The sequence below is a fragment of the Felis catus genome, chromosome A1, assembly GCF_018350175.1.
Source record: "Felis catus isolate Fca126 chromosome A1, F.catus_Fca126_mat1.0, whole genome shotgun sequence".
Classification (NCBI taxonomy): Eukaryota; Metazoa; Chordata; class Mammalia; order Carnivora; family Felidae; genus Felis; species Felis catus.
In genome coordinates, this window is record NC_058368.1 from 12,022,803 (window position 1) to 12,047,824 (window position 25,022).

General features: G+C 43.0%; 1 long non-coding RNA gene across 2 annotated transcripts in view; it reads left to right on the forward strand.

Moving 5' to 3' along the window:
* Positions 1-25,022, forward strand: part of LOC109497366 — a 32,550-nt gene that overhangs the window by 1,183 nt on the left and 6,345 nt on the right. The window contains exon 2 of one of the 2 annotated variants that reach the window (XR_002153514.1): positions 22,450-22,602. The exons of the other annotated variant lie outside the window; for it this stretch is intronic. This is a non-coding gene — a long non-coding RNA (uncharacterized LOC109497366). The remainder of the gene's footprint in view (positions 1-22,449; positions 22,603-25,022) is intronic. 2 annotated transcript variants of the gene reach the window in all.

A 25,022-nucleotide genomic window follows, 5' to 3' on the forward strand; every position in this document is an offset into this window, starting at 1 on the left:
AAACTATGTCTATCAAGAGTTGTCACAGGAAAAATAGAGTAAAAGGATAAGCAATATTAGAAGAGCTAATGACTTTGAAGTTCCTTGAACTGACAAAAGATACAGGTTCAAGGAGCACAATCATTCCTGAAGGAAAAGACATACAATGCCACTTCTGGACAAATGATTTTTGAAGATTTCAAAGATTTTTGAGGATTTCAAAGACAAGAAAAGATTCAAAGAAACCAGAGAAAAAGACAGATTTCTTAAAAAGGAATAAAGTTGGAATTTTCATAGACTTCACAACAATATAAACCAAAAGATAATGGAATGATATTTTCAAAATCTGAGTGTCAGCCTAGAATTCTCTTTCTAATTAAATTCTCCTTTAAGAGTGAGGATGAAATAGAGACATTTTTAAGTTCAAAAGTTGGAGGACTTACTACTTTTAGGGAATGAAATGCTGAAGAATGTACTTTAAGAAGGCAATGCATTTAAGTTGTATGTAAGTGATGAATCATGGGAATCTACCCCCAAAACCGAGAGCACACTATATACCCTGTATGTTAGCCAACTTGACAATAAATTATGTTAAAAAATAAAAATTAAAAAAAAGAGAGAAGACAATGCAACCCAAAAGAAAACAGTAAAATCATGAAGTAATTGTGAGCGCAGAACCTGGTAACATGCAGGTAAATTTAAACGAGTATTGACGAATGATAGTGACCAATTCAGGTGCTAAAAACAAAAACAAAAAACTACCAATAATGTCAGCATGGAAGATGAGAACAGAGTAATTAGAGTTAAACTGTTTTAAGGTGTTCATATTTTGGAGACAAAGGAAGAGAAGTTGATTATTTTAAACTTTGTTAGGTCAACTGCGTGTATTAAAAATTTAAGAGTTACTACTGAAAGAATGTGAATAGAATGTTTAAGTTTCAAACTGGTAGAGACAGAAAAAACAATATAAGGAAAATATAGTTAATCAAATAGCAGGCAGGAAAGAAGAAGAAATAAGCCATGAAAGAGCAGGGTATATAGAACATATAAAATAAGGTGATAGAAATAAATCAAATATATGTGATCTGAACTGTTGCGCATGAATTAAAAAGGATAGATTATTAGGAGAGTGAGGGGTAAAATCCAGCTATAGCCTAATTCTGTGACACACATCTAAAACATAATTAATTACACAGAGCAAAAATGAAGAGATGGGAAATAGCTGTCAAGCAAATGCAAGAGAAAAGAATATATGGCCATATAAATATTAGATGAAACCAAGTTAAAGGCAAAAACCTCGCTGTTAATAACAAATAAGTTACAGCATAATGCTAAAGGAACAGTTCAGTGGGAAGATATACAAATTCTTAAATGGGTACAAAAAATGGTGTGAAAAGATACCATCTACACCAGCGTTTAGTTATATGGCCTCAAAATACAGAAAGCAAAAATGGACAGAATTATAAGGAGAAATCCACAACCATGGTGAAATATATCATAGTAAACTTTTCTCGGTAACTTATCAAGTAGACCGCAGATGCAATATTTTAACAACATAATTAGCAAGATTGATATAACACACATACACGGAACTCTGTGTACTCAGCATTTAAGAGCCAATGCGAATTCAGCTTTACCCATTCTGAAGAGAACAAAGCCTCAGAGGGCATGTACAGTGGAGAGAACTTAGAGCAGGAGTGAGGAGGACAACTCTTTTGCTAGTGTGGCCCCGAACCTCAGGACTGCCATGTGAGAGAAGACTGCTTTATTCTTTAAGCCACCGTATTCTTTGGGGTGTCTATTGCAACAGTTTAGCATTCTACCCTAATCAACGGAAGTTCTATCAGACATTCTTTTTTAATTTTAAAATAATTTTAGATTTATAGAGAAGGTAAATAACAGCACCAAGTTTCCACATGCCCTTCGCTCAGGTTCCCCTAATATTAACGGTTTTACATATCTGTAATACAATTATGGAAACTAGGAAATTAACATTGGTACAATACTATAAATGAATCTGGAGACCTTATAAGAAATTCTCCCATTTGTCCCCTAATATCCTTTTTCTGCTCCAGATTCAATCCCAGATTGCATTAACTGTCTTCTTTTTTTTCAAATTTTAATTCCAGCATAGTTAACATTCAGTGTTAAATTAGTTTCCGATGTACAGTATAGTGACTCAACACTTTATGTTACTAGGCACTCATCATCTCATCATGATAAGTGTACTCTTAATTCCCTTTCATGTATTTCGCCCATTCAATTCATCCCCTTCACCCACACTCCGACTCAGTTAGCATTATATTGTGACATATTTGTTATAACAATGAGGTTTTGGCCTTTAACTTGGCTTCATCTAGTATTGAAATGGCCATGTATTCTTTTCTCTTGCATTTGCTTGGCACCTATTTCTCATCTCTTCACTTTTGCGCTGTGTAATTAATTGTGTTTTAGATGTGTGTCACGGAGTTAGGCTTTAGCTGGATTTTACCCCACACTCCCCTAATAATCTTTCCTCCCCACATTTTAGGTATATGGTGTCATACTGTATATACTTTTATTTTGTGAATCCCTTCATCGGGTTTTAATTTTACTGCTTTTGTGCTTCCTATTTTTCTTACTCCTATTTATGGTCTTTCCTTTCTACTCATACTCCCCTTGACCATTTCTTGTAGGGCTGGCTTTGTGGCCATGGATTCCTTTGACTTTTGTTTGTGTGGGAAACTCTTTATCTCTCCTATTCTGAATGATAGTCCTGCTGGATAAAGTATTGTTGGCTGCAGGTTTTTTTTCTTTTAGTCCTTTGAATATATCATGTCACTCCCTTCTAGCCTGCAAAGTTTCTGCTGAAAAACCGGCTGCTAGCCTTATGGGGGTTTCCTGTGTGTGTAACTATTTTCTTTCCTCTTTATACTTTTGAAATTCTCTCTTTATCACTGCTTTTTGCCATTTTAATTACTATGTGTCTTGGTGTGGACCTCCTAGTGTTGATTTTTTGGGGGACTCTCTGGGCCTCCTGGACCTGAATTTCTGTTTCCTTTCCCAGTTTTGGGAAGTTTTCCACTATTATTTCTTCAAATAATATTTCTGTCTTTTCTATTTCTGGGATCCCTATAATGCAAGTGTTATTATGCTTGATGGTATTACTGAGTTCCCTAAGTTTTTGTTTTTTTGTTTTTTCTTTTCTTTCTCCTGTTCAGCTTGATTGCTTTCTCTACTCTGTCCTCCAGGTCACTGATCTGTTCTTCAGCTTCTTCTGGTCTACTATTGATTTCATCTAGTATATTTTTAATTTCAGTTATTGAGTTCTTCATCTCTGATTGGTTATTTTTTTATAAATAACCCTCTTTGTTGAGGGTCCCACTGAGGTCCCCCAGTCTTTTCTAAAGTCCAGTGAATCTTTATGACCATTAATTTAAATTATCTATCATTACTTTCAATTCTTACCTCCATTTTGTTTAGCTCTCTTGCTGTGATTTTGTCCTAGTCTTTCATTTTGGACACACTACTCTGTCTCCTCATTTTGTCTAACTCTCTATACCTGTTTCTATATGTTAGGAAAGTCAGCTATGTCTCCTACTCCTGAAAGTAATGGCCTTACGAAGAAGAGTTTCTGTAGTGCCCTGCAATGCAGTGTCTGTCCCCTGTTCACTAAAACCTGGCACTTCAGGGTGTCTCTTATGTGTGTCGTGTGTGCTCTGCTGTTGTGGCTGAGTCACTTTTGCCTTTGGTCCAATCATCTGCAATGGCTCTCTTTGCCTGTTGTAGACAAGGTTTGGTCCCTGTGTTGTTAGTGGGCCAGCTGGGGACCACTTTGGGCTTGAGTTGAGTCAGATCGGGCCTTTGCCAGAGATGCGGTAGCACCAAACTGTGGGGCACGTTCCCTGCGTTGTCCCCAGAGAGGCTTTTGTTGGTGGGCAGGGCCTGCAGTCAGACCAGATGTCTGCTCCCAGTCCCCTGCTGGAAGTACAGTACTACTGGTGTGTGTAGTTACCTTCCGCTCTCCCTGGACAGTCACTGAGGAGTGGTGTTGGCCTCTCTCAGGGCTTCTTATACACTGTCAGGCTTGTAGCATCGTTTTGGATGGGGTCTGGAGGGGACAGGTGCACAGGAGAATGGGGGGCAGGACACTTGGTACTAGCAAGGTCCTGCAGCTGCCTGGGAAAACTCCTGCCTGAGGTTAGGCAGGTTGGAGGGGGGTGATCTGCAGAAGCGTGTTGGAGGCGGGGCTGTGGTATAAGCAAGTTAGGTGGAGAGTGTTGGCGCTGGTTCCCACAGTGTCTGTGTGTCTACACTTGGGGGTGAGAGGGGGGAAATGGCACCCACCAGCTCCTTTGATCTTGGAGAAGTCTCCCAGTGATCCCTGCCTCTCCAGCACATGCTCTGAGATTAGTAAACAAATCTCCCTCTCTAATAGCTTAGATGTTTTTCAAGCTCCTGCTTCTATGCTGTATCTCAGAAGGGTTGTTTATTGTGCTGTCTGTTTAAGGTTGGGGACCTAGTTAACTCTAGGTTAACTCTAGAGCTGAGTCTGCTGGTTTTTAAAGTTCCAGGTGTTAAGTCCTGAAGATTTGTAAGAACTCATGAGGTTAAACCCCTTTGGCTTTCAAAGCCAAATGTTATGGGGATTCATTTTCCCCGTGTGGGTTCTCCATGGCTAGAGTGCCTACTCCTCTCCCCTCTCCACACCTGCCATGTCCCTCCCTCCCCTGGATAATCCAGAGGGGCCATTTAGCTCCCAACCATGGCTCTACCCCTCCTGCCCTCCTTGATGTGGCCTCCTCTTTACATTCAGCTGTGGAGAGTCCACTCTGCCGGTTGTTTTCTGGGTTATTTACACTGATGTGGGTGTTATCTAGTTGTATTTGTGGGATGAGATGAGATTAGGGTGCTCCTCCTTTCCCATCTTACCTGGAAGTCTTTTGTATTTTCCTATTTTTGACAATTTCTCAGCCTTCCTTTGTCTTTCATGACCTTGACTCTTTTGAAGAATACTGGCCAATTTTTTAGAGTGTTCTTCAATTTGAAATTTTTATATCTTCCTCACGACTAGATTGAGATTATGATTTTTTGACAAGAATACTACAGAAATGATACTGTAATCATTTCTTAATGCATCATATCAGGAGGTGCACATTGTTGACAAGTCTTTTTCCTGCTGATGTTGACTTAGTTACTTGTTTAAGGTCACATCTGCCAAATTTCCCACTGCCAGGTCATTCTTTTCCTCTTGTGATGAATAAATATCTTATGGGGAGATACATTAAGACCATGTAAATATACTGTTTCTCATCATACTTTTAGCCAGAAATTTTAGCATCTGTAGATAATTTTTGTTTTTATAGGAGGGTTTTCTTTTGGGCTGGCATCTACACAGGGTGAACCCACGTTCCTCAGCCAAAGGGTGAAGGAACTAGCTGCTCCTCCTGGTGGGCTGGGCAAGTGGCCAGAGCAGGCAGCACAGACTCTCAGACTGCAGGACCTGACATGAGTAAGAGGCCACGGTCTGGGTGGCCAAAACACGAGGGGAAGTATGGCCAGTGAGGAGTTATAAGCTGCTTGAGGACCAAGTTTGTCCCCTTCATCATGGTTGTAACCCAGGCTTAACACAATGGCTGGACATGGTAATGCTTGTTATGGGCTGAATTGTATCCTCCCTTCAAATTCAAATGTTGAAGCCTTAATCTCAAGAACGGGGCCTGGCGTTTTGCACATCTGACAAGCTCCCAAGAGAAGCAGCAGGTCCAAGGACCACCCTGGGTAGCAAAACTTTGGAATGCCTTAGAGTCCTAGAGTGCTGAGGCTTGCTTTTGAATTGAAAGATCTTTAGTAATTTCAGAGGAAGATGGGGAAACTTATTCGAGTTCAATTCAGCAACTACTTTGAGCACTTTGTAGATGCAAAGCCTGTGGAGTAGCCCCAGGAGGGCCAGTGACAGCTCCTCAAGGAAGAAGGGAGACCATGCAAGACAGTCTGTCCTGACTGCCAGGCCCCCTATAGTCTGAGGAAAGCCAGTTTTATTCCACTGCAGGTATAAAAGATGAGGCTTGCCCATCAGTCATGTAGGGCCGCTAGGGAGACAACTTTTTCATCAAAGCTTAAGAAAAATAAGATTAGTTTTTGAAAAGAGTGGGAGGCAGCTGAGAGTTATTTGTTGATGTCAGTGGCCTTGGAAATTCTAAATGAGATTCTCTTTCATTTTGCTGCCCTTGGGTCGGGCTCCTTCTGTGGAAGCATCGTCTTCTTCCTGCGACCTGCCTGTGAAGGCACCTGACTCAGGCTCTCTAGCGGTGGTCAAAGTCAAGCGTGCCTCCCCAGGCCCCAACCCCGTGTCATTTTAATATACTTTTCCCTCCACCCAACAATCAAGCCTCCTTCAGGAGCTGCGGTAAGGAACAATTTCTGTGCTCACAAAAATCAGTAACCTAGTTTTCACATGGCTCTTTGTCCAAAGCTCTAGGAAAACACTTTGCGATGGAAATTTGGCTGCGAGTCATTGCTGAGAATTACAAAATGGTGGGATTATTATTATTATTTATTAATCAACCTATAAATAGCCTCAAAAAAAAATCCAGGTGACTCAGCCTGAGAGGAATGAAACTGAGCTCCGTTTGCCTTCTTTAGTGAAACCTACCCCCAGACCAGGAGGCTGGAATGGTGTGGGCCAAACCTGGGAGAGGGTCTGTTGGACATCCTGTGGGGCAGAGGGCCTTGTGGGAGGTGGTGGGGAAGCTAGGATTTCTGTAGGGAATTATTTACAGAGGGTGTTGGGCCCATTGAGTTTTTCTTTGCTTCTTTTGATAGAAAGAACCCACACCCATGACTTTTTACCTTTCTCCTGTTTTCCCCATGGCAGGATGTCATTTTCACAGGAGTAGAGCAAGTAGAAGGGTGGTTTCTCATCTCACTCATGCCAGAAGCCCCCACAGGGGTCCTAGCCCTGGAAATCCGAATGTTTGCCATCCTCCTCTGCCCCATGCTCTTTTAAAAAGCAGTTCCGAAACAGTCGGCTGGTCCTGGGCGTGTGCCAGGCTGCTCTCCCTTGGAAGCTGAGGGCCTCTAGGAGGGCCCCGCTGGCACCTCAGGGCATGGAGCCGAGAAGCGTTTACTGTTTCTGCTCTATCTTGTTCTCCAGCTTTATTGGGATACGACTGGCATGGAACGTTATGTAAGTTTAAGGCATATAGTATGTTGATTTGATAGGCTTATATATTATTGCAAAATGATTAATTACCACCCTAGCATTAGCTAACACCTCCATCACTTTACATAATTACCACTTCTTTTTTTGTGGTGAGAACATTTAAAATCTATTCTCTTAGCAACTTCAATTATATAATACAGTTTTATTAGCTATAAACCCCATGTTGTATTTTAGATCCCCGGAACTTGTTAATCTTATAACTGAAAGTCTGTACCCTTTGACCAACATCTCCCCATTTCCTCCATCCTCCAGCCCCAGTATAACCACCATTATACTCTGTTTCTCTCTGGGTTTGGCTTTTTTAGATTCCACATATAGGTGATATCATATAGTATTTGTCTTTCTCTGTCTGACTTGCTTCACTTAGCACAATGCCTTTTGGTTCACCCAAGTTGTCACAAATGGCAGGGTTTCCTTCTTTCTCATGGCCGAATAATATTTCTCTCTGTATATATTTTGGAATATTAGTCAGCCATAAGAAGGAAGGCAACTCTGCCATTTGTGACAACTTGGATGAACCTGAGGGCATTGTATATATTATATAGAGAGAGAGAATCTTAAAAAAAAAATTTTTTTTAATGTTTATTCATCTTTGAGAGACAGAGAGCAAGTGGGGGAGGGGAAGAGAGAGAGGGAGGCACAGAATCCGAAGCAGGCTCCAAGCTGTCAGCACAGAGCCTGATGCGGCGCTTGAACTCATGAATTTTGAGATCATTACCTAAGCCAATGTCAGATGCTTAACCGGCTGAGCCACCCAGGCACACCGAGCATCTTTTTTATCCACTCATCTGTTGAGGATTAATGGTTGTTTCCATATCTTGGCTGCTGTGAATAGTGCTGCAATGAACATAAATGTGCAGATACTTCTTGGAGATCCTGTTTTCATTTCCTTTGGGTATATACCCAAAGTGGGATTGCTGGATCATATGCTAGTTCTGTTTTTAATTTTTTGAAGAACCTTCATATTATGTTTCCTAGTGGCTACACCAGATTGCATTTCCACCACAGTGCACGAGGGTTCCCTTTTCTCCACATGCCCCTCAGCACTTATCAATCTTGCCTTTTTTTTTTAACTCTTTCTTTTTGATGGTAGCCGTTCTAATAGGAGTGAGGTGATATCTCATTGTGGCTTTGATTTGCATTTCCCTGTTGATTAGGAATGTAGAGCATCTTTTCATGTGTTTATTGGCCATCTGAGTGTCTCCTTTGGAAAAATGTTCAGATCCTCTGCCCACTTTTTTTTTTTTTTACGTTTATTTATTTTTGAGACAGAGAGAGACAGAGCATGAATGGGGGAGAGTCAGAGAGAGAGGAAGACACAGAATCTGAAACAGGCTCCAGGCTCTGAGCTATCAGCACAGAGCCCGACGCGGGGCTTGAACTCACAAACCGTGAGATCATGACCTGAGCTGAAGTCAGACGTTTAACCGACTGAGCCACCCAGGTGCCCCCCTCTGCCCACTTTTTAATTGGATTATTTTTTGGTGTTAAGTTGTAGGAGTTCTTTATATATTTTGGATATTACTCCCTATCAGATATATCATTTACAAAATCTTCTCCCATTCAGTAGGTAGCCTGTTTGTTTTGCTGATAGTTTCTCTCACTGTGCAAAAGTTTTTTAGTTTGATGTAGCCCCAATTTAACTTGCAATGCACACATGCTTTTAACTCTAGTTTTTGAAAAAATTATAGACATTTTTTCTTTCTACAATACGCCAAACCATTCATGACAAAGTAAATTGATAATGGTGAAGGCAGACTAACTGTAAGTTATAATTATAAACCAAGAATGGTAGGGGTGCCCGGGTGGCGCAGTCAGTGGGGCATCTGACTGTTGATTTCGGCTCAGGTCATGATCCAGGGTCATGGGATCAGCCCTGCATTGGGCTCTGCACTGAGCATGGAGCCTGCTTAAGATTCTCTCTTTCTCTACTCCCTCTCTCACTCTCTCTCTCTGTCTGTCTCCCTCTGCCCCTCTCCCCCACTCACATGCTTTCTCTCACTAAAAAAAAACAATTAAATTAAAAAAGGAATAGTAGCAACTCTAACCAGCTGAAGACAACCCTCACCATACACTAATAGTAGAGAATTCTTTTAGAAAAATTTGGAAATTACAAATATTTACCCATGCACTTTTGTTGCCACACACTGTGTGGCTGCCAGACTTCTTAGGAGACTATTGAATGAATGGCCCCAGTAAATTCTGATCACATGTTAATTTTGGTTTATGAATTCCATTTTTCAGTTTCTATCCATAACTCATTTAATAGATGACTACTGAGTAGCCCTAATTACTACTGAGCCACCTAATTTTGTGGTTGAGTGATAGTCTGAGGGACAGCCTACGAAGTATGGAGGATAGGGTTTTCATGTTTGGAACCCATTAAGACTCACCAGGTGGTTTATAAGGGGATGTGCTGGAAAAAAAAAATATTGCTCTGGGGAAAGAAATGGGATGGAGTCGAGAGAGGTCATATCAGAGTATCCAGGAGGCACGTGTAGTTTGGAAACAAAGGTGTGTTTTATTTCATTGCTTTGCTTTGCTTTTAGTCATGATATTTAATTTCTTTTGAATTTAAAATAATATATTAAAGTAGGGTGTGAGATTGTGTATCCGAATGGGAAAAGTATTAGAAAGCTGTCAGATCACTGAGCATGTAAAATTGGTGTAAGTAGAGTAGCAAATTCTTCCCCAAATTTATTTATTGATAGAGTCTGGTTAAATGGCAATGGATGCCTTTACGCAAGTCTCTTGCCTCAGATCCATTGCCGGAGACGACCAAGCCCCCTACCTCTCCTTGCCCTCCAGTGACCCCTCGAGCCTCTATTCTGCCACTCGTCTTGTTGCCCTCTCCCCTCTGGCCACACTGGCATTCTGACTGCTCCTCAATCACCAAGACATGCTCCTGCCATAGGGCCTTTACACTGGCTGCTCTCTCGGCCTGTTCTTCCCTCAGGTACCGTCATTGCTCACGCCCTGACTTAAGCTCTAGTCCTTTTACCAAACTCATTTTCACAAGGAGGCCTATCATGACCATTCTCTTTGCTCTGCAAACTTCCCTGTACTCCTTTCCTCTAACTCCTGAATGCCCTTATCCTGTTCTGTTCTTTTTGTTTTTTCTTTTTAATAGCACTTATTTCCTTCTGACACATTGTGTAACTTATGTAATTATTGGTTTGTGATATTTATTAAGTCATGAATCTATTGAGTGAGATTTGGAAACCCAGGTCTCTAATATTTGGAAGGTCTATTTTGTCACTGTTTTGCAATCCGAGGAAGACAATTTTGAACAGTTGTAGACTTTTCTGATTGGGCATGAGTAACATGCCCTCATTAGTTTTTGAACTGCTTACAAAACGTAACTTTTAAAGACTTCTCCATTAGCATTGTTTATGGTCAGTTCTAATCCAGTTGGCTTTTAAGCTTGCACACTTGCTTACTCTTATCACTTATCCTGGTCTGTAAAGGATGCTGTTTACCACCCACATGCCCCCTTCAGGGTCGAGACCCCCATTCCCCTAGCTTCTGGGAGTGTCACCTGCTGATGGCTCTCTGGGACTTGCTTTCAATGTAAAGGGAGCATCTCACCCAAAGTTATACCTCTCTCTGAACATCCCACATCCACTGACTGGTTGGGATGGGGTACGAAGGCCTAACCTCCTTGACTCAGTTCTGAAGGGCCAGAGCTGAGGCTTTCATCACAACTGCATCAAGTGTCTAATCTCATCTTTCCTTTCAGTTGTTCTTCCAACATTCTCCACTAAACTTCCTGCACGAAAATCCTCATCTCAGAGTCATTTCATAAGCAACTCAACCCAAGACAATTAGAACTAGAAGTGAGACTTTAGAGCTGGATTACCTACAGGGTGGCTGGCAGTGAGGGGCCCATCACTGGTGTTAAAGCGCTTGGAGAGTTCCTGGCAGGTTGTCACGGGAGAATTGTTGAAACTTTCACTTGCAAATTGGGATAGGATACTGGAATGTTGATAGAAGGGAATGCACTGGTGGGAGCAGCATCGTGGGCATTTGAGAGGTCCTGGGGAAGTAGTGACTATAAAGCCAATGAAATTGGGTAACTTTTATTAGGTGCTATCAATTAAAGAAAGACAATCAAAGGCTGAGGGAAGCTAATCACTGGTTTAATGTGTTGTGGCAAAGCTAGACAGCTTTCTTACAGCAGATAGAGATACTCTTATCTTCCAGTTGCAGGAGATAAGAAAAAGCTATATATCAGGCCCAGGCATTAATTATAAGGGTTTTGGAACTGTATAGAAAGTTGAATTTGGAATCCGGCAATTCTGGCACATCAGGGTCAAGGTCCAGGTTAGGAAAGAGTGAGACCCTCAAACTTGGAAGAGGACATCTGGGTTGATGCACTTCAGATTCTTCAACCCCTAGATATCTCTGAACCTACTGGTCCTACAGAAGTACTCCACTCCTCTCTGTTAAAGACTATCATCCCACCCCCCCCACCCCCCCAGCTTTTACTTAAAGAAAATGAAAAGGCCTCTGTCTTACGATACACCATGTACCTCCCTCGGGATCTATTCCTACCCCTCTACCAGGCCAAATACTCAGTTGCATCCTAATCTGGCTGCACAACTATTGGTTCTGTTTAGGGAGGAAAGGTACTGATGGAAGGAGCTGTAGGTCTTAGCTAACATGCACTGGCAGGAGCCAAGGGATTCTATCTGAGGGTAATGGATCAAGGGTGGCAGAGCAAAACTTGGGAATGAAGAATTTATTGATGGGCATGATAAAGTTGGAACAGTATGCAAGGGTAGAAAGCCTACCAGCCCACTGTAGTCCACAGGAATGCATAGAGGACACCCAAAGAGGTAAGGAACACACTGGTGACAGCTGCCAGCCAGGCTGATGGGTGATTCTGTTAGAAACCTGGGATCTTTGATAGCAATGGGGATTATAAAATCCTGAATAATAGACTCCAGGTGGCGCAATGTTCTTTATGAGCAAAAGAGTGAAATCTCTGCCTTGGGGTTATGGTGCGTAGAGAGCCATGAAATGAGTAATGGAACATGGTGTCCTGGAGCAAGATAGGTGGGCTTCCAACAAGAGTATTGTTCCGTTGAAGCAAGTAAAAGAAATCAAGTATAGGTTATCAGGAGGCTGAAGTCACCTGCCTTAATAAAAAGTCATAATTCTTTGCCCCATTTCCTCATCTGAACCAGTTTTCAGGATGATGACCCATTCACAAAGGAGAGGCAGATCCTCAGGAGGAAGAGTCCTGCAACACTACAGTAAATGTATATGGTAATGAGTTTCCCAGTCCTTCTCCAAAGGAACCTCTGGCCATTTACTTGGGTAATTATACACCGGGATAAGGGGAATAACTGGGCATTTCAAGGACTGTTGGATGTAGGATCCCAGTAATTGTAATCCAGTAATCTAGCAACTGAAGCATCATCATGGCCACCTTGTTAGAGCAGGGACATATGGAGGCCAAATAGTAAATGAAGTCCTGGCCAGGATTTATTTCACAGTAGTTCCACTAGGCCCAAGGACCTACCTTGTGGTCATTTTTCTGATTCTTGAATACATATTTGAACTGGACATACCTGGTAGTTGGAACAATTCCCACATCTGAGTTTAGGAGCATGTGGAAACCTCTGAATCTGCATCCTTGCCTCAAAGGTAGTAAAACAAAAATCATATTGTATCCTGGGGAAAATGGTACAGATCAGTGCCATTCTTAAAGATTTATGGGATGCATGGGTTGTTGTGCCTTTCACATGCACATTTAGTTCGCTAGTTTGCCTCCTATAGAACCACATGGATCCTAGGAGTGGATTCGTATCAATTCAGTGATGGAGAAGATCTAATTGCAGCTGCCCTGCTGGTATCATTACTAGAGTAGATTAATATGGCCTCTGGCTCATGGCATATGGCCATTTGCCTGGCAAATGTGTTGTTTTCTATTCCTATTAGGAAAGAGTGCTAGAAGCAGTCTGGGTTCATGTGGGACAAACAACAGTATACATTTAGTATTTCTCTAGCTTTTATGTTAACTCATGGCCTCTGCCTTATTATAGTCAAAGAGGCCCCAGACCATCTGGAAATTCTGTAAAACATTATTTTGTTCTACTAGACTGATGACATTATGTTAATTGAACTGATGACCAAGAAGTGGCAAGTATGTTGGAGCCCTTGTTAGGACACATGCCCTCCAGATGGTGAGAGATAAACCCAATCAGAGGGCCACCTTGCCAATGTAGCTTTAAAGGCTGTGTGGCCTGAGGCCTGTTGGGATCTCTTTCCAAAATAAAGAACACATTATCTCTGTTTGCTCCCTCTCCTAGTAAAAATGTAGCACAGTGTTGGATTGGCCTTTTGGGTTTTTGGAGACAGCACATTCCATACTTGGACATAATGCTTGGGCCCATTTGCTGAAGGACATGGAAAGTTTTCAGCTTTGAGTGGGGTCCGGAGCAGAAAGGATTCTACAGCAGGTCCAAGCGGAGCTATAGGCTTGGCAGACCTTGCCCAATTTTGATAGTAAGTGAATGAAGGCAGCTGCCATTACCTGAGAAGGCTTGGTGATCAGGGATTCAGACAGGTTCTGGTTCACTCCATCAGGTAAGTCATGAGAAGAGCAGACATACTAGCATCCAGTGAGGGAAATGTAGCATGATTGGTAGAAGAAGGAGAAGATGAATATCATTTGGAGCCCGAGATCAGCTGCAGCAGCCGGGGCAATAGTTTGTGCTATTACATTCAGACTCCTAAAGGAGATATTCCTGGAAGGGGTAAACTGACTACACAAATCAAATGTACCCAAGCAGTGCAAGGATTGGACAAAAGTGGATGCTGTAGCGTGTGTCCCAGAACTTCCTTCAGGACTGAAGAAGGGGTCATCTTCATAGCTGCTAGGCATGATGGCTGATAGCTAAGCCCCTCCTTGGGAAAAGCGCGCATTTAATGACTGGTCCAAGTGCTGGGTCAAAGGCTAGGCCACCTGGCCTTAATTTGAGATATCTATGAAAGGCTATCCCAGCTTCAGAGCCCTCCACAGCATCAGATGGGGTCTCTTGCAACTGAATTACCGTCTAACTTCTTCCCCTACCCAAGTCTGCATCCTCATTCCCAATGGGTATTGTCTCCAAAATAACTCCCTGATATGCTTTTTATACACACGTATATTTCTCAGGTTCCATTTTCTATGTAATATAACTCACAACACTAGGAGATCCAATCTGTCATTATATTAGGTGTTAGATTTGAGGCATTTGGATATCTGGTGATAAATGGAGTCCTGGTCCAAGTCCATGTCTAGCTGGTCTAGAGTTCACTGCCTAACTGGTCATTTCTCTGGTTCCTGAGTCTTCTAAATGGTTATATTAGCAAACAGAGCCTTCAAATTTCTCTCTTATCTGTGGTTCTCTGACCCATAGGAAAGGCCAAGTGTAGAAGTCTGAGATTGCCACACCTTCCCAATATCCCCATCTGCAGCCCAGATAATGACTCAGAAGCAAAATCTCATCCTGCTGACTTGGCAGAAATTAGTGCCATCCTTAGAGATGTATAGGGATGGTTGTCCAGATCATCTCTTTGTTTAATTCATCTCTCTCTGACAATGGACTGCAGTAAATTTAATCAAGTGGTATCTCCAATCATAGTTGTTGTGTGTATGTTGTATCTTTACTTGAAAAAACCAGCGCAGCTTCTGGCACTTAGTATGTAGCTACTGGTATGGGAAATGCATGTTTTTCAATTCATAGCAAGAGGAGATGCTGAAGCAGTTTGCATTTACTTGGAATAGATAACAATGTACATTCATGGTCATGCCGCAGACCTGTATCTTACATTATTTATTATAATACGGTCCAAAGGTGCCTTGATTATCTAAACATTCTTCAGAGCATCAGATCTGTCCACTATTTTGCCAATATTATGTTGATTTAGATCTGGAAGAGTAGATGGCAAATACTTTGGGTGTTCTGTTAGGACACATGTGCATCATAAGGTGGGAAATAAACCTCAAAAAATTCCAAGACCCTGGAATACTGGTAAAATTTGTGAGCTCCAGTTGTCTGGAAACATATATGATGCTTTATAGTGTTGCTATGGTAGACCAGAATGTTCTACAGTGTTTCTGGCAAGCTCTGATAGGAGAGTTGAAGAACAGAATCCTTGGCTTCTAAAGTGAGACCATGCCATCTGCAGCAGAGAGCTATTCACTGTTTGAAAAGTAGCTCTTGGTATGCTACTGGGCCTTGGTAGGGCCTGAACATTTAACATGGGAAAGGACAGCAAGTGATTGGAGATTTCCATCATGTCCTGGGTATTTTTGGACTTGCCAAATCAGGCTTGATTCAATTCATCATACCATGGGAATATTACATGTGGGATCTGAGTACATCTGGAAAACACAAATAAGTTTTCAGAATGAATGGTCCAGTTTCTTGTGCACCTATCTCTCTTGCGCCAATGCCTCCCCTATGAATTTAGTGATGCTTCCCTATGACCAGATGATCAACAGAGAAAAATCTTGGGTCTTGTTCATAAGTGGGTCAGCTCGATATGTGGTTACTTTTGATATGCTGCTGTATTACAGCTCCACTCACAGATGCCTCTGAAAGACAGTGGCAGGGGAATGAGGAAATCTTCCCAGCGAGCAGAGCTTAGAACATCACACCTGGCATTCAACTTTATAAGGGGGGGGGGGGGTGCAGTAGTTTGAGGTAAGTACATACTTGGATCAATCAGCAGTGGTGAATGATTTAGCTTTTTGGTTAGGGCTTGGGATAAGAACGATTGGAAGCTCAGAGACAAAGAGGTCTAGAGAAGTGTGGATACTTCTAAGGGAGTGTGAGGACCTTTGTGTTCACCTCAATGACCAATTCAAGAAGCATCCTCCATACAGGAAGCCCAGAACAACTGAGTGCACAGGATGATTCATCCAGTGGAAATAAACCAGCATCTCTCCTTGGTCACTTCCATTCTTGCATTATGGTGCTGTGAACATAGTATTCATGGGGGTGAAAACTGAGTTTGTGCATAGGTCCAAGAGCATGGACATCATCACAAGGTTGATCCCCCTACTGTCACTGCTGAATGACAGAGCTGTCAACAGCTGAGGCTGATATGGAATCACCTATAAGGAGACCAACCAGCCAACAACTGCAGGTTCATTGCATTAGAACTCTTCCATCCTGGAAGGAATACTGAGTCATCCCTACTGGAATTATTACATATTCCAGGTATGTGTTTTCCTTTCTTGCCTTTAGTGCTACTGCCAGAACCACTGGTTCTCAGTCTTTCTGATTTATTCTATCACTTCGGACCAGTGAAGGAAAGTGAAAATGGGCACATGGCCTTGAGACCCACTGGTTCTATTGTGCTTCACACCATTCAGTAGTGACTGGCCTAACAGAACACTGGGGGGGTCTCTTAAATGTGCAGATCCGTTGCTAGCTTGGAGTTGGCACCAGAGAGGTTGATACCCTGTCCTTCAAGATAGAATAAAAACATTAAGCTAATGACTGTGATATTTTTCTCATACTTAGATGAGATGGGTCTAAGAACCCAGTGGTTAAGTAGGAGTGGCCCTTTTCACCATTACTTTCAGCAACCCACTTGGGGGAATTTGTGCTTCCAGCCCCTGTAACCATAGGCTCAGATGGATTAGAGGTCCTGGTCCAAGGGGGGGAGGGGGATGTTCTTCCAGTGGATGCAATAAAGGGTCTACTAAATCTAAGGTTATGGCTGCTACTTGTTCACTTTGGGTTCCTCATGTAAATAGACCAGTAGGCAAAGAAAGAAATTGCCATATTGACAGGGGTAGTGACCCTGGTTATCTTGAAGACAGTTGCTGCTCCATAACAGGAGCAGGAAAGGTATGTCTGGAAATCCCTGGGTTGTTTTTTGGTATTTTCTTTGCCAAATAATAATTATAAATAGGCAATTGAAGCAGCCATAGCCTGATAAAAGCATGATGGCCAAGGACTTAGATATACTAGAAAGAAAGAGCTGGGTTACCTTGTTAGGTAAACAACGTAACTGGGCACACTGGCTGGGTGAGCAACTTAGACCAGTGAGCTGCCTGAAGATGAGGAGAATCTAGAATGGATTCTAGACATGGAGATGATTAAATATCAGTTGCAGCCTTGGAACCAACTGTAGCAGAAGGAGCTATCGCTTCCTGTTGTAAGCTGTTTCTTTAGGAAGTTGTGACCAGTCACCACCTTGAAGAAACATTGACCAGACAGCGTGAACTTAAGAAGCAGTATGACTGGATCTCAGTGGTGCAAGGCCAAGTGGTACCACAGACTGTCAGAGCCTTGCTCACGTATCTGGACCTTGCCATTTTGGTAGTGTTCTGCAGGATGACTTTTAACTCTCAGTATCTGCTTGGCACCACAGAGCTTTTTATATTTTATTTTATTTTATTTTATTTTATTTTATTTTATTTTATTTTATTCTATTATTTTATTTTATTTGTTTTTACTTTTTTACAATCTTTTTTTTAAAATATGAAATTTATTGTCAAATTGGTTTCCATACAACACCCAGTGCTCATCCCAAAAGGTGCCCTCCTCAATACCCATCACCCACTCTCCCCTCCCTCCCACCCCCCATCAACCCTCAGTTTGTTCTCAGTTTTTAAGAGTCTCTTATGTTTTGGCTCCCTCCTTCTCTAACCTCTTTTTTTTTTTTTCCTTCCCCTCCCCCATGGTCTTCTGTTAAGTTTCTCAGGAGCCACATAAGAGTGAAAACATATGGTATCTGTCTTTCTCTGAATGACTTATTTCACTTAGCATAACCCTCTCCAGTTCCATCCATGTTGCTACAAAAGGCCATATTTCATTCTTTCTCATTGCCACGTAGTACTCCATTGTGTATATAAGCCACAATTTCTTTATCCATTCATCAATTGATGGACATTTAGGCTCTTTCCATAATTTGGCTATTGTTGAGAGTGCTGCTATAAACATTGGGGTACAAGTGCCCCTATGCATCAGTACTCCTGTATCCCTTGGGTAAATTCCTAGCAGTGCTACTGCTGGGTCATAGGAACCTCCACACTTTTTTCCAGAGCGGCTGCACCAGTTTGCATTCCCACCAGCAGTGCAAGAGGGTTCCCGTTTCTCCATGTCCTCCTCAGCATCTATAGTCTCCTGTTTTGTTCATTTTAGCCACTCTGGCGTGAGGTGATATCTGAGTGTGGTTTTGATTTGTATTTCCCTGATGAGGAGCGACGTTGAGCATCTTTTCATGTGCCTATTGGCCATCTGGATGCCTTCTTTAGAGAAGTGCCTATTCATGTTTTCTGCCCATTTCTTCACTGGATTATTTGTTTTTGGAGTATATTTTATTTTGCAAGTGCAGAAGGCTGCCTGCTTGCCCAGCAAACCAAAGGCCTGGAGAATTAACAGCCCCCACCCTGGGAGCTGCCCTCAGCAATGACAGACAGGAGTTGGTGTATAACAGCTTTGAGACAAGTATTTTGCAGTTTCTTAGCCTTTTTGTGTGGGATAAACTGGCTGCCCACTGTTTCAGGTGGTTCAACATGCACATTTTATAAGCAACTTTCTCTGCCTCACTTCCCTACTTCTCTGTGATTGCTTGTAACTTCTACATAAACTACTTCTGCTCAAATCCTGTGGCAGGGTCTGCCTCTGGGAGAATTCAAGCTAAGAGGGCTTCAGTTACTGTTTCTACCTTTATTTTCCTTTTGCATGGATCTCTTATACCTCTCATTTGGGCTCCTGTGTCTCCGTTTGGACTGTGTCCAGGGGCAACTCATTGGCAGATCCTTCTTAACTGAAGGCAATCCAGTCCATGTCATCTTTAGGCTCTAGGGCAAGTGGGCAAACATCATCCGGGGATAACTAAGAAGACAAACCTCAAGCAACTAAGGCAGCTTAACCAAAGCCGTGTGGCATTAGTAGTAGAACTGGGAATAGAACGGTTTTCTAAATAAGTTGTGTCTTATCACAGAGAAGAGGGTTGATGAAAGTCTCGCCAGCCTGGGAGCACATATGTTAATCTTCGGCCTTCATCTTGCCAGCAGGAACTTCACATCCCTAAAGAATGTGCCAATGATTTCTGAGTGCTCCAAGCTGGCATTCCAGAATTTGCTCAGAAATCACCTCTCAGGTTCTTTTTCTCCCTCTCAGGCTCCTGAGGTCACTGTCCACAGCCCTGTACAATGTGTTCCTGATGAGAATGCCAATGTCTTTGCCCAGGGTGTTGTCTCGCAATGCTCTGGCTTCTCTGGTTGATGCATACAGCTCAGGAATCTTCCACAACTCTTGGCCAGCCATCGCGATGATGTCCCTGGTCAGCATATCCATGTCTTCCCCAAGGGGCTGTCTCTGAGGCCCTCAGAGCTGCCATTCCCGGGATGCAGGACCGGTCAGACCCAAATACGGAGCACAGAGCCTCTTCCAGGCCTCCGGAGCTGCGTTGTTGGCACCTGGGGTTTTCATCTTCTCTCTCTTGAGAGCATCTCCTCCAGCTTCTGACCCTCGTGCCCAGATTCCCCGACAGCCTTGATCCAACAAAAACAGACACATCCTCCCATGAACAAACAGCAGTTTTCCTGCACAAAAACGCCTCCATCCATTGTTAAAAGGTAAAAATGAAACAAAATCTCTCCAAAGGCAACTAAATACATAGAATAGAAAGTGTACTTTACATACAGACAATACTTTTCATGATCACACAGAGCATTCCAGACACAGCAGTGTCTCAAAAGCCTCTTGATTCTCCAATTATGGTCCCAGTTTCATGTTTACATGCCCAATGGCCCTTTGAAGGGGCTTCCTGGAACAAACGAGCTTCCGAAGGTATACCCAAGTCTTCTTCTCTTTACACCCCAAATTCCTTTGAAATGACAGCCTGCCTCACCCCACACGGGCTTCCTTCATTCCTGTCATGTTTTCAGAGGTCTTAGGACCAAGTTCATGGGACCAGTGGTATCTGCAAAGTCTTCCCTTTAGTGGTGACAGTGGAAAGTCCTGTAGCCTTCCTGGACATACATGAGCACAAATGCTGACCCACCAGAGCCACGGGTCTGGAGCCCTTTTCATCGCACTCATGCCAATTCATAGTCAGTTTTTAAGCTCAGTCTCAGGTTAGCCTCTGGGCCCAGACTACTGACAAATGGTCTTTCTGGCTCCAAGTGCAAGACTGTTGCCTGGTGCCCCTTAGAAAGGAGGGTGAGATTTTGAGAATGGCAGGGCCACTCCTTGGGGGGCCCCGTGGAGGCTGGCTCCGGACAGCTCTCGCCAACCATTCAATGGGAAAACGACCGTCACAAACTCTCCTGCTGCCAGACTTGATGCCCCCTAGAAAGTGGCTGGACCATGTGAGGACAGCTAGGTGAAAGTCCTCACTTTCAAAGTGAGTTTGAAAGCCTTTCTGGAGTCCCTCTCTCAATCCAGACCCAGCTGATAGAAGCGAGTCTTGGGAAAGCTGACTCATCCTGCTTTGCTCAACTTTGCTCTGCCTCCTACTCAGTCATAAATTGCTGCACAGGCTGTGCTGGATAAATTGACATTAAGAGTTATTAAAGGACGAGTCGAGAGTTTAGAAAATATGCATCCACGGCAGGCGTCGGCGGTCTTCTGGAAGAGCCAGGGCAGGGCAGAGTGACTTAGTGAGCCACGGAGCCAGGGCCTCGAAGCTCCAACAGTGGGAAGAAATTCCAGGGCTCCGGGAGGCCCAGCACAGCCCCTCAGGGAGGCAGCCATAAAGGAACCCAGTGATGAATCAATGTAGCCTTGTCTATGATACCGGGTTTTATGGTCTGTGGGTTTATGTAATTATTTGGGTTTTGCACAGAGATTTGTGTATTTAAGCCTTGCTTTAAAAATCATTGTTTTTATTTTTGGCAGTCTGATGGTAATGAATCTCGGTGGGAGCAGGGTCCCTCCTATCTGTGCGTGGGCAGTTGTAACTCCCCGTCTGTGGTGTTCCCCTGGATCTCCCCCACACCAGAAGGGGCTGGTGAAATTGGATCACACCCAACCTGGTGCTTCTCTTGCACACGATTCTCAAACTCTTGTGTTGCCACCGAAGTGTTTGTGCGTGGCTCGTCTCCCCTACCAGATGGTGAGCTCCTGGTGTAGGTCTGGCCTTCCCACCATGCTGTGGAGACAGTAGGTGCACATCGTTCGCACGAGTGACCGTGGAGCTGCCTCAAGGGTCGACCGCCGGCATCGGGAGGAAGACGCTTACCTGTGCCTTGTCATTTCCTGTACAAGGGAGCAGATAGGTTTGTTAGAATTTAGCGTGAAATCGGCTGAGACCCGTCTGTGACTTCAGCGGCCAGGCCGTAGCGCCCCGGTTCTGCAGAAGGCTTAGTTGGGTGTTATCCCAGAAAACTGTGGTTGCCAGAGGAGTGACCTCTGGATAGCAGCAGTTAACATTTAATTACATGTTTGCTGTATGCCACAGAATGTTCTGCAGGCTGTATGTACATTAACTCATCTAATCCTTACAGCAACTGGTTGAGCTAAGGTCTCTTATTATGCCTGTATTACGGACGAGGAAACTGCGACACATAATAGGCCTTAAGTACCTAAGCAAGTACTTAAGCTAGCAAGTTATGAAGCTGGGATTTAAACTCAGACATTCTGGCTCCAGGCACTGTGCTCTCAGGCAGGATGCTACGGGACTGTTTAGCAACTTTTGAACACGTATCCCCATCCCCACGCACCACAACCACAACTCCCACACCCTTCCACCCCTCCGCCTACTCTCTCACACATGCACCCACACACCCGCTCACCCATCCGTCAAAAATTTAAGTCCCTTTTGGAATAAACAGCTTATATATAATGGCTATGTTTTTAAGAAATCTGTTAAATCTGCTCTGCCCCTCTTCCCAAGCCCCCGTTTTGGCTGTCAGGCTTGGTAGAAGAAACCCACAGTGAATAAAACCTCTGTCTGGGATTTTAAAAGCAATAGTGAACACTAGAAATGACGACAGTAATTTGGAGTCCACAGAGCTTATTCTGGAAAAATCAAGATAGGGACTAGCCGAAAATTACATGATTTGCGATATGTATTAAAAATTCTCAGTTGCTTTGTTATGTGGCTTTCATATTGGGCAATATTCAGGGAAATTTCCACGTTTTCATTATGTTCCAAATGTTGATTCGTATCTTTATGTTCGATTCCTCCAAAAGCTCTGAAGGAGGTTATTGTCCGTTAGTGTTTAAGAGGGTATCTGCCTCTTCCTACTCGTGAAGCTGTCTGAGTGATTTGAATATGTGCTTTTGATCTGTTATCATCACTAGCTGACTGGTGTGGGAAAAGGGACGGCCTGGATCCAGATCTGGTAACACTGGACGACTACTGACCTCTTTGGGACTCAGTTTCCTCCTCTGTACAGTGAAGGGAATGAATGAGAGGACTTCCAAAATCTGCCCCAGTTCTAATAGCCCATGATTGTGAGTATTTTAAGCCACATTTCTGGATGGCTAACCTTTATGCACATTTTTCTTACATGTGTAACAAAACTTCATCCTTGGCACTGGGTTTTTGGCACAACAGCACCTTCAGACAAGCCTTCTTATCTTGGAAAATAACATTCAGAGAAAGAAGCGATTTAATTTTTTACTTTAGACAAGTTAAAAAATGCTTTTTTTCTAGTCCTCCAAATCATTTTCTCTTCATACCTTTTCCTAACTATTGAGTGGGCAGGGTGTCTGGTCGCCAAATAACCTTTAAACGGAGAGGACCAACTCCTGGCTGCCCCAGAGGCTCATCACAAAAATCACTTTGTAGATTAGCAGGTCTTTTAACAGGGATAAAATGCTGGTTCTGCCTGCTGGTCCGTTGGCAGATGTCCCGGAATTCACTAATGTTGCATTCATATTCTGAATTTGGGTCTTTTGTCCCCCATTACCTCAAAACCTTTTTGCTTTTAAAAAAAGAATCCATGTCAGGGAAAGACAAAAACAACTAGGGGTGAAAACAGTAACAGATTAGTGACTCCGAGCAGCAAATGAAAATTGTAGTTTCCTGGTGTATAATACGAAAGTTATGTTTACACTATACCGTAGTCTATTATGTGTGCAATAGCATTATGTCTAAAAAACCCCACAATATACGTACCTTAATTAAAACATACTTTATTGCTAAGAAATGCTAACCATCATCTGAGTTTTCAGTGAGTCATAATCTTTGTGCTGGAGGAGGGTCTTGCCTTGATATTGGTCTGCTGACTGATCAGGGTGTCCCAGGTGGCTGTGGCAATTTCTTAAAAGAAGACAACAATGAAGTTTGCCCCATCAATTGACTCTTCCTTTCACCTGAACACTTTGCAGCTGTTGTGGGGTTATTTATTGGCCTCGTATCAACATTGTTATGTTTTAGGGTATAAGAAGGCCTGAGGAGACGGAGAGAAATGGAGGAGTGGCTTGTTGGTGAAACAGTCAGAACATACACAACATTTATCAGTTAAGTTTGCCATCTTATACGGCGGTAGGTCGTGGCGCCCCAAAATAATTACCGTAGTAACATCGGTGATCACCGATCTTGATCACAGGAAACACAGCTCACCATAACAAATGTAATGACAATGTATCGTGAGAATTACCAAAATGTGACACAGAGACAGGAAGTGAGCAAATGCTGTCGGACAAATGGCACCGATAGACTTTCTCGAGGCAGGGTTGTCACGAACGTTTGATTTATAAAAAACTCCTCTCTGTGAAGCACAATACAGCGGAGCACAATAAAACAAGGTATGCCTGGAATATGTGCCAACATCTGTTGAAGACTCTGTGGTTCCAGCTCCTGCCATACGCTCATCTGGAAGTCTGTGACGCGTGCATGCAGTGAGCGCAATTTGCACTTGAACAAGTGGTTAATCTGAAAGGTGACTAGCACCAACCGTTTCCTGATGCAATCTAACTAGCAGCTCTCTTTCAAGGACAGCACACCGGGTGTTTGTCCATGAAACAAAGTTTGCTCGGATACAGTTGGCCAGGGACATCTAGCTCTGTCCAGTTGCAGATGGAGGCGGGACCTTCATTCAGTGCTGCTGTCCTCATCGGGCACTTGTTGCACTGGGCACTTGCACAGTCCTCTGGCCTGCAAGACGCACGAAGCCACCAGATGGTCAGTCAGCATGGCCATTGGGAAGCGTGGGAAATTACGGGATAGGTTTACAAAAACGTATGTGGGAAGAAGAGGTTGAGCTGTCTTGCGGCGGGGAACGTAGGAAGTAGGCTGACTGCTCTTGCATTGTCATTTACTCCGTGGTTACGTGGCAACAACTATTTATTTTTGCTAAGCACTCCTGCTAGCAAAAATCTTAAAAAATGGCAGTCTGTGTTTAATGGAAAACGAAGTAATGAAATTCTGCTTCTTAAGTAAGTTGATGGTGAATGTATAACTTGCCCTAAAATGTTTGGCAAATTCCCCATCTACCACCAGGCCCACCGTGATATTACTGACCATGTGAAAACCAGAAAATACAAACCTCATGAAGAAGCATCAGCATCTGCTTCACAAAGGAGTCGTTATTTTAAGAAGACCGTGCTTAAGGATGACAATTTAATACCCGCAGTGGCAGAAGGTGCTTTGACACATCACTCTGGCAATGATGACTTTTTGTTTAGATCAAAAAACGGTTGTTCTAGGTTAATTTTGCTCATTTTGAATCCCCAATTTTTTTGCTCATATATGAAAAGACATTTGCTAATGTCTTCATGCCATTACCAGAGGAACTTCATCGATAGTGAAGGCTGATTTGTGTTAATGGCACGAGAGCCTTCTAATAGAAGCCATTTATTTATTTTTTTTTTAATTTTTTTTTCAACGTTTTTTATTTATTTTTGGGACAGAGAGAGACAGAGCATGA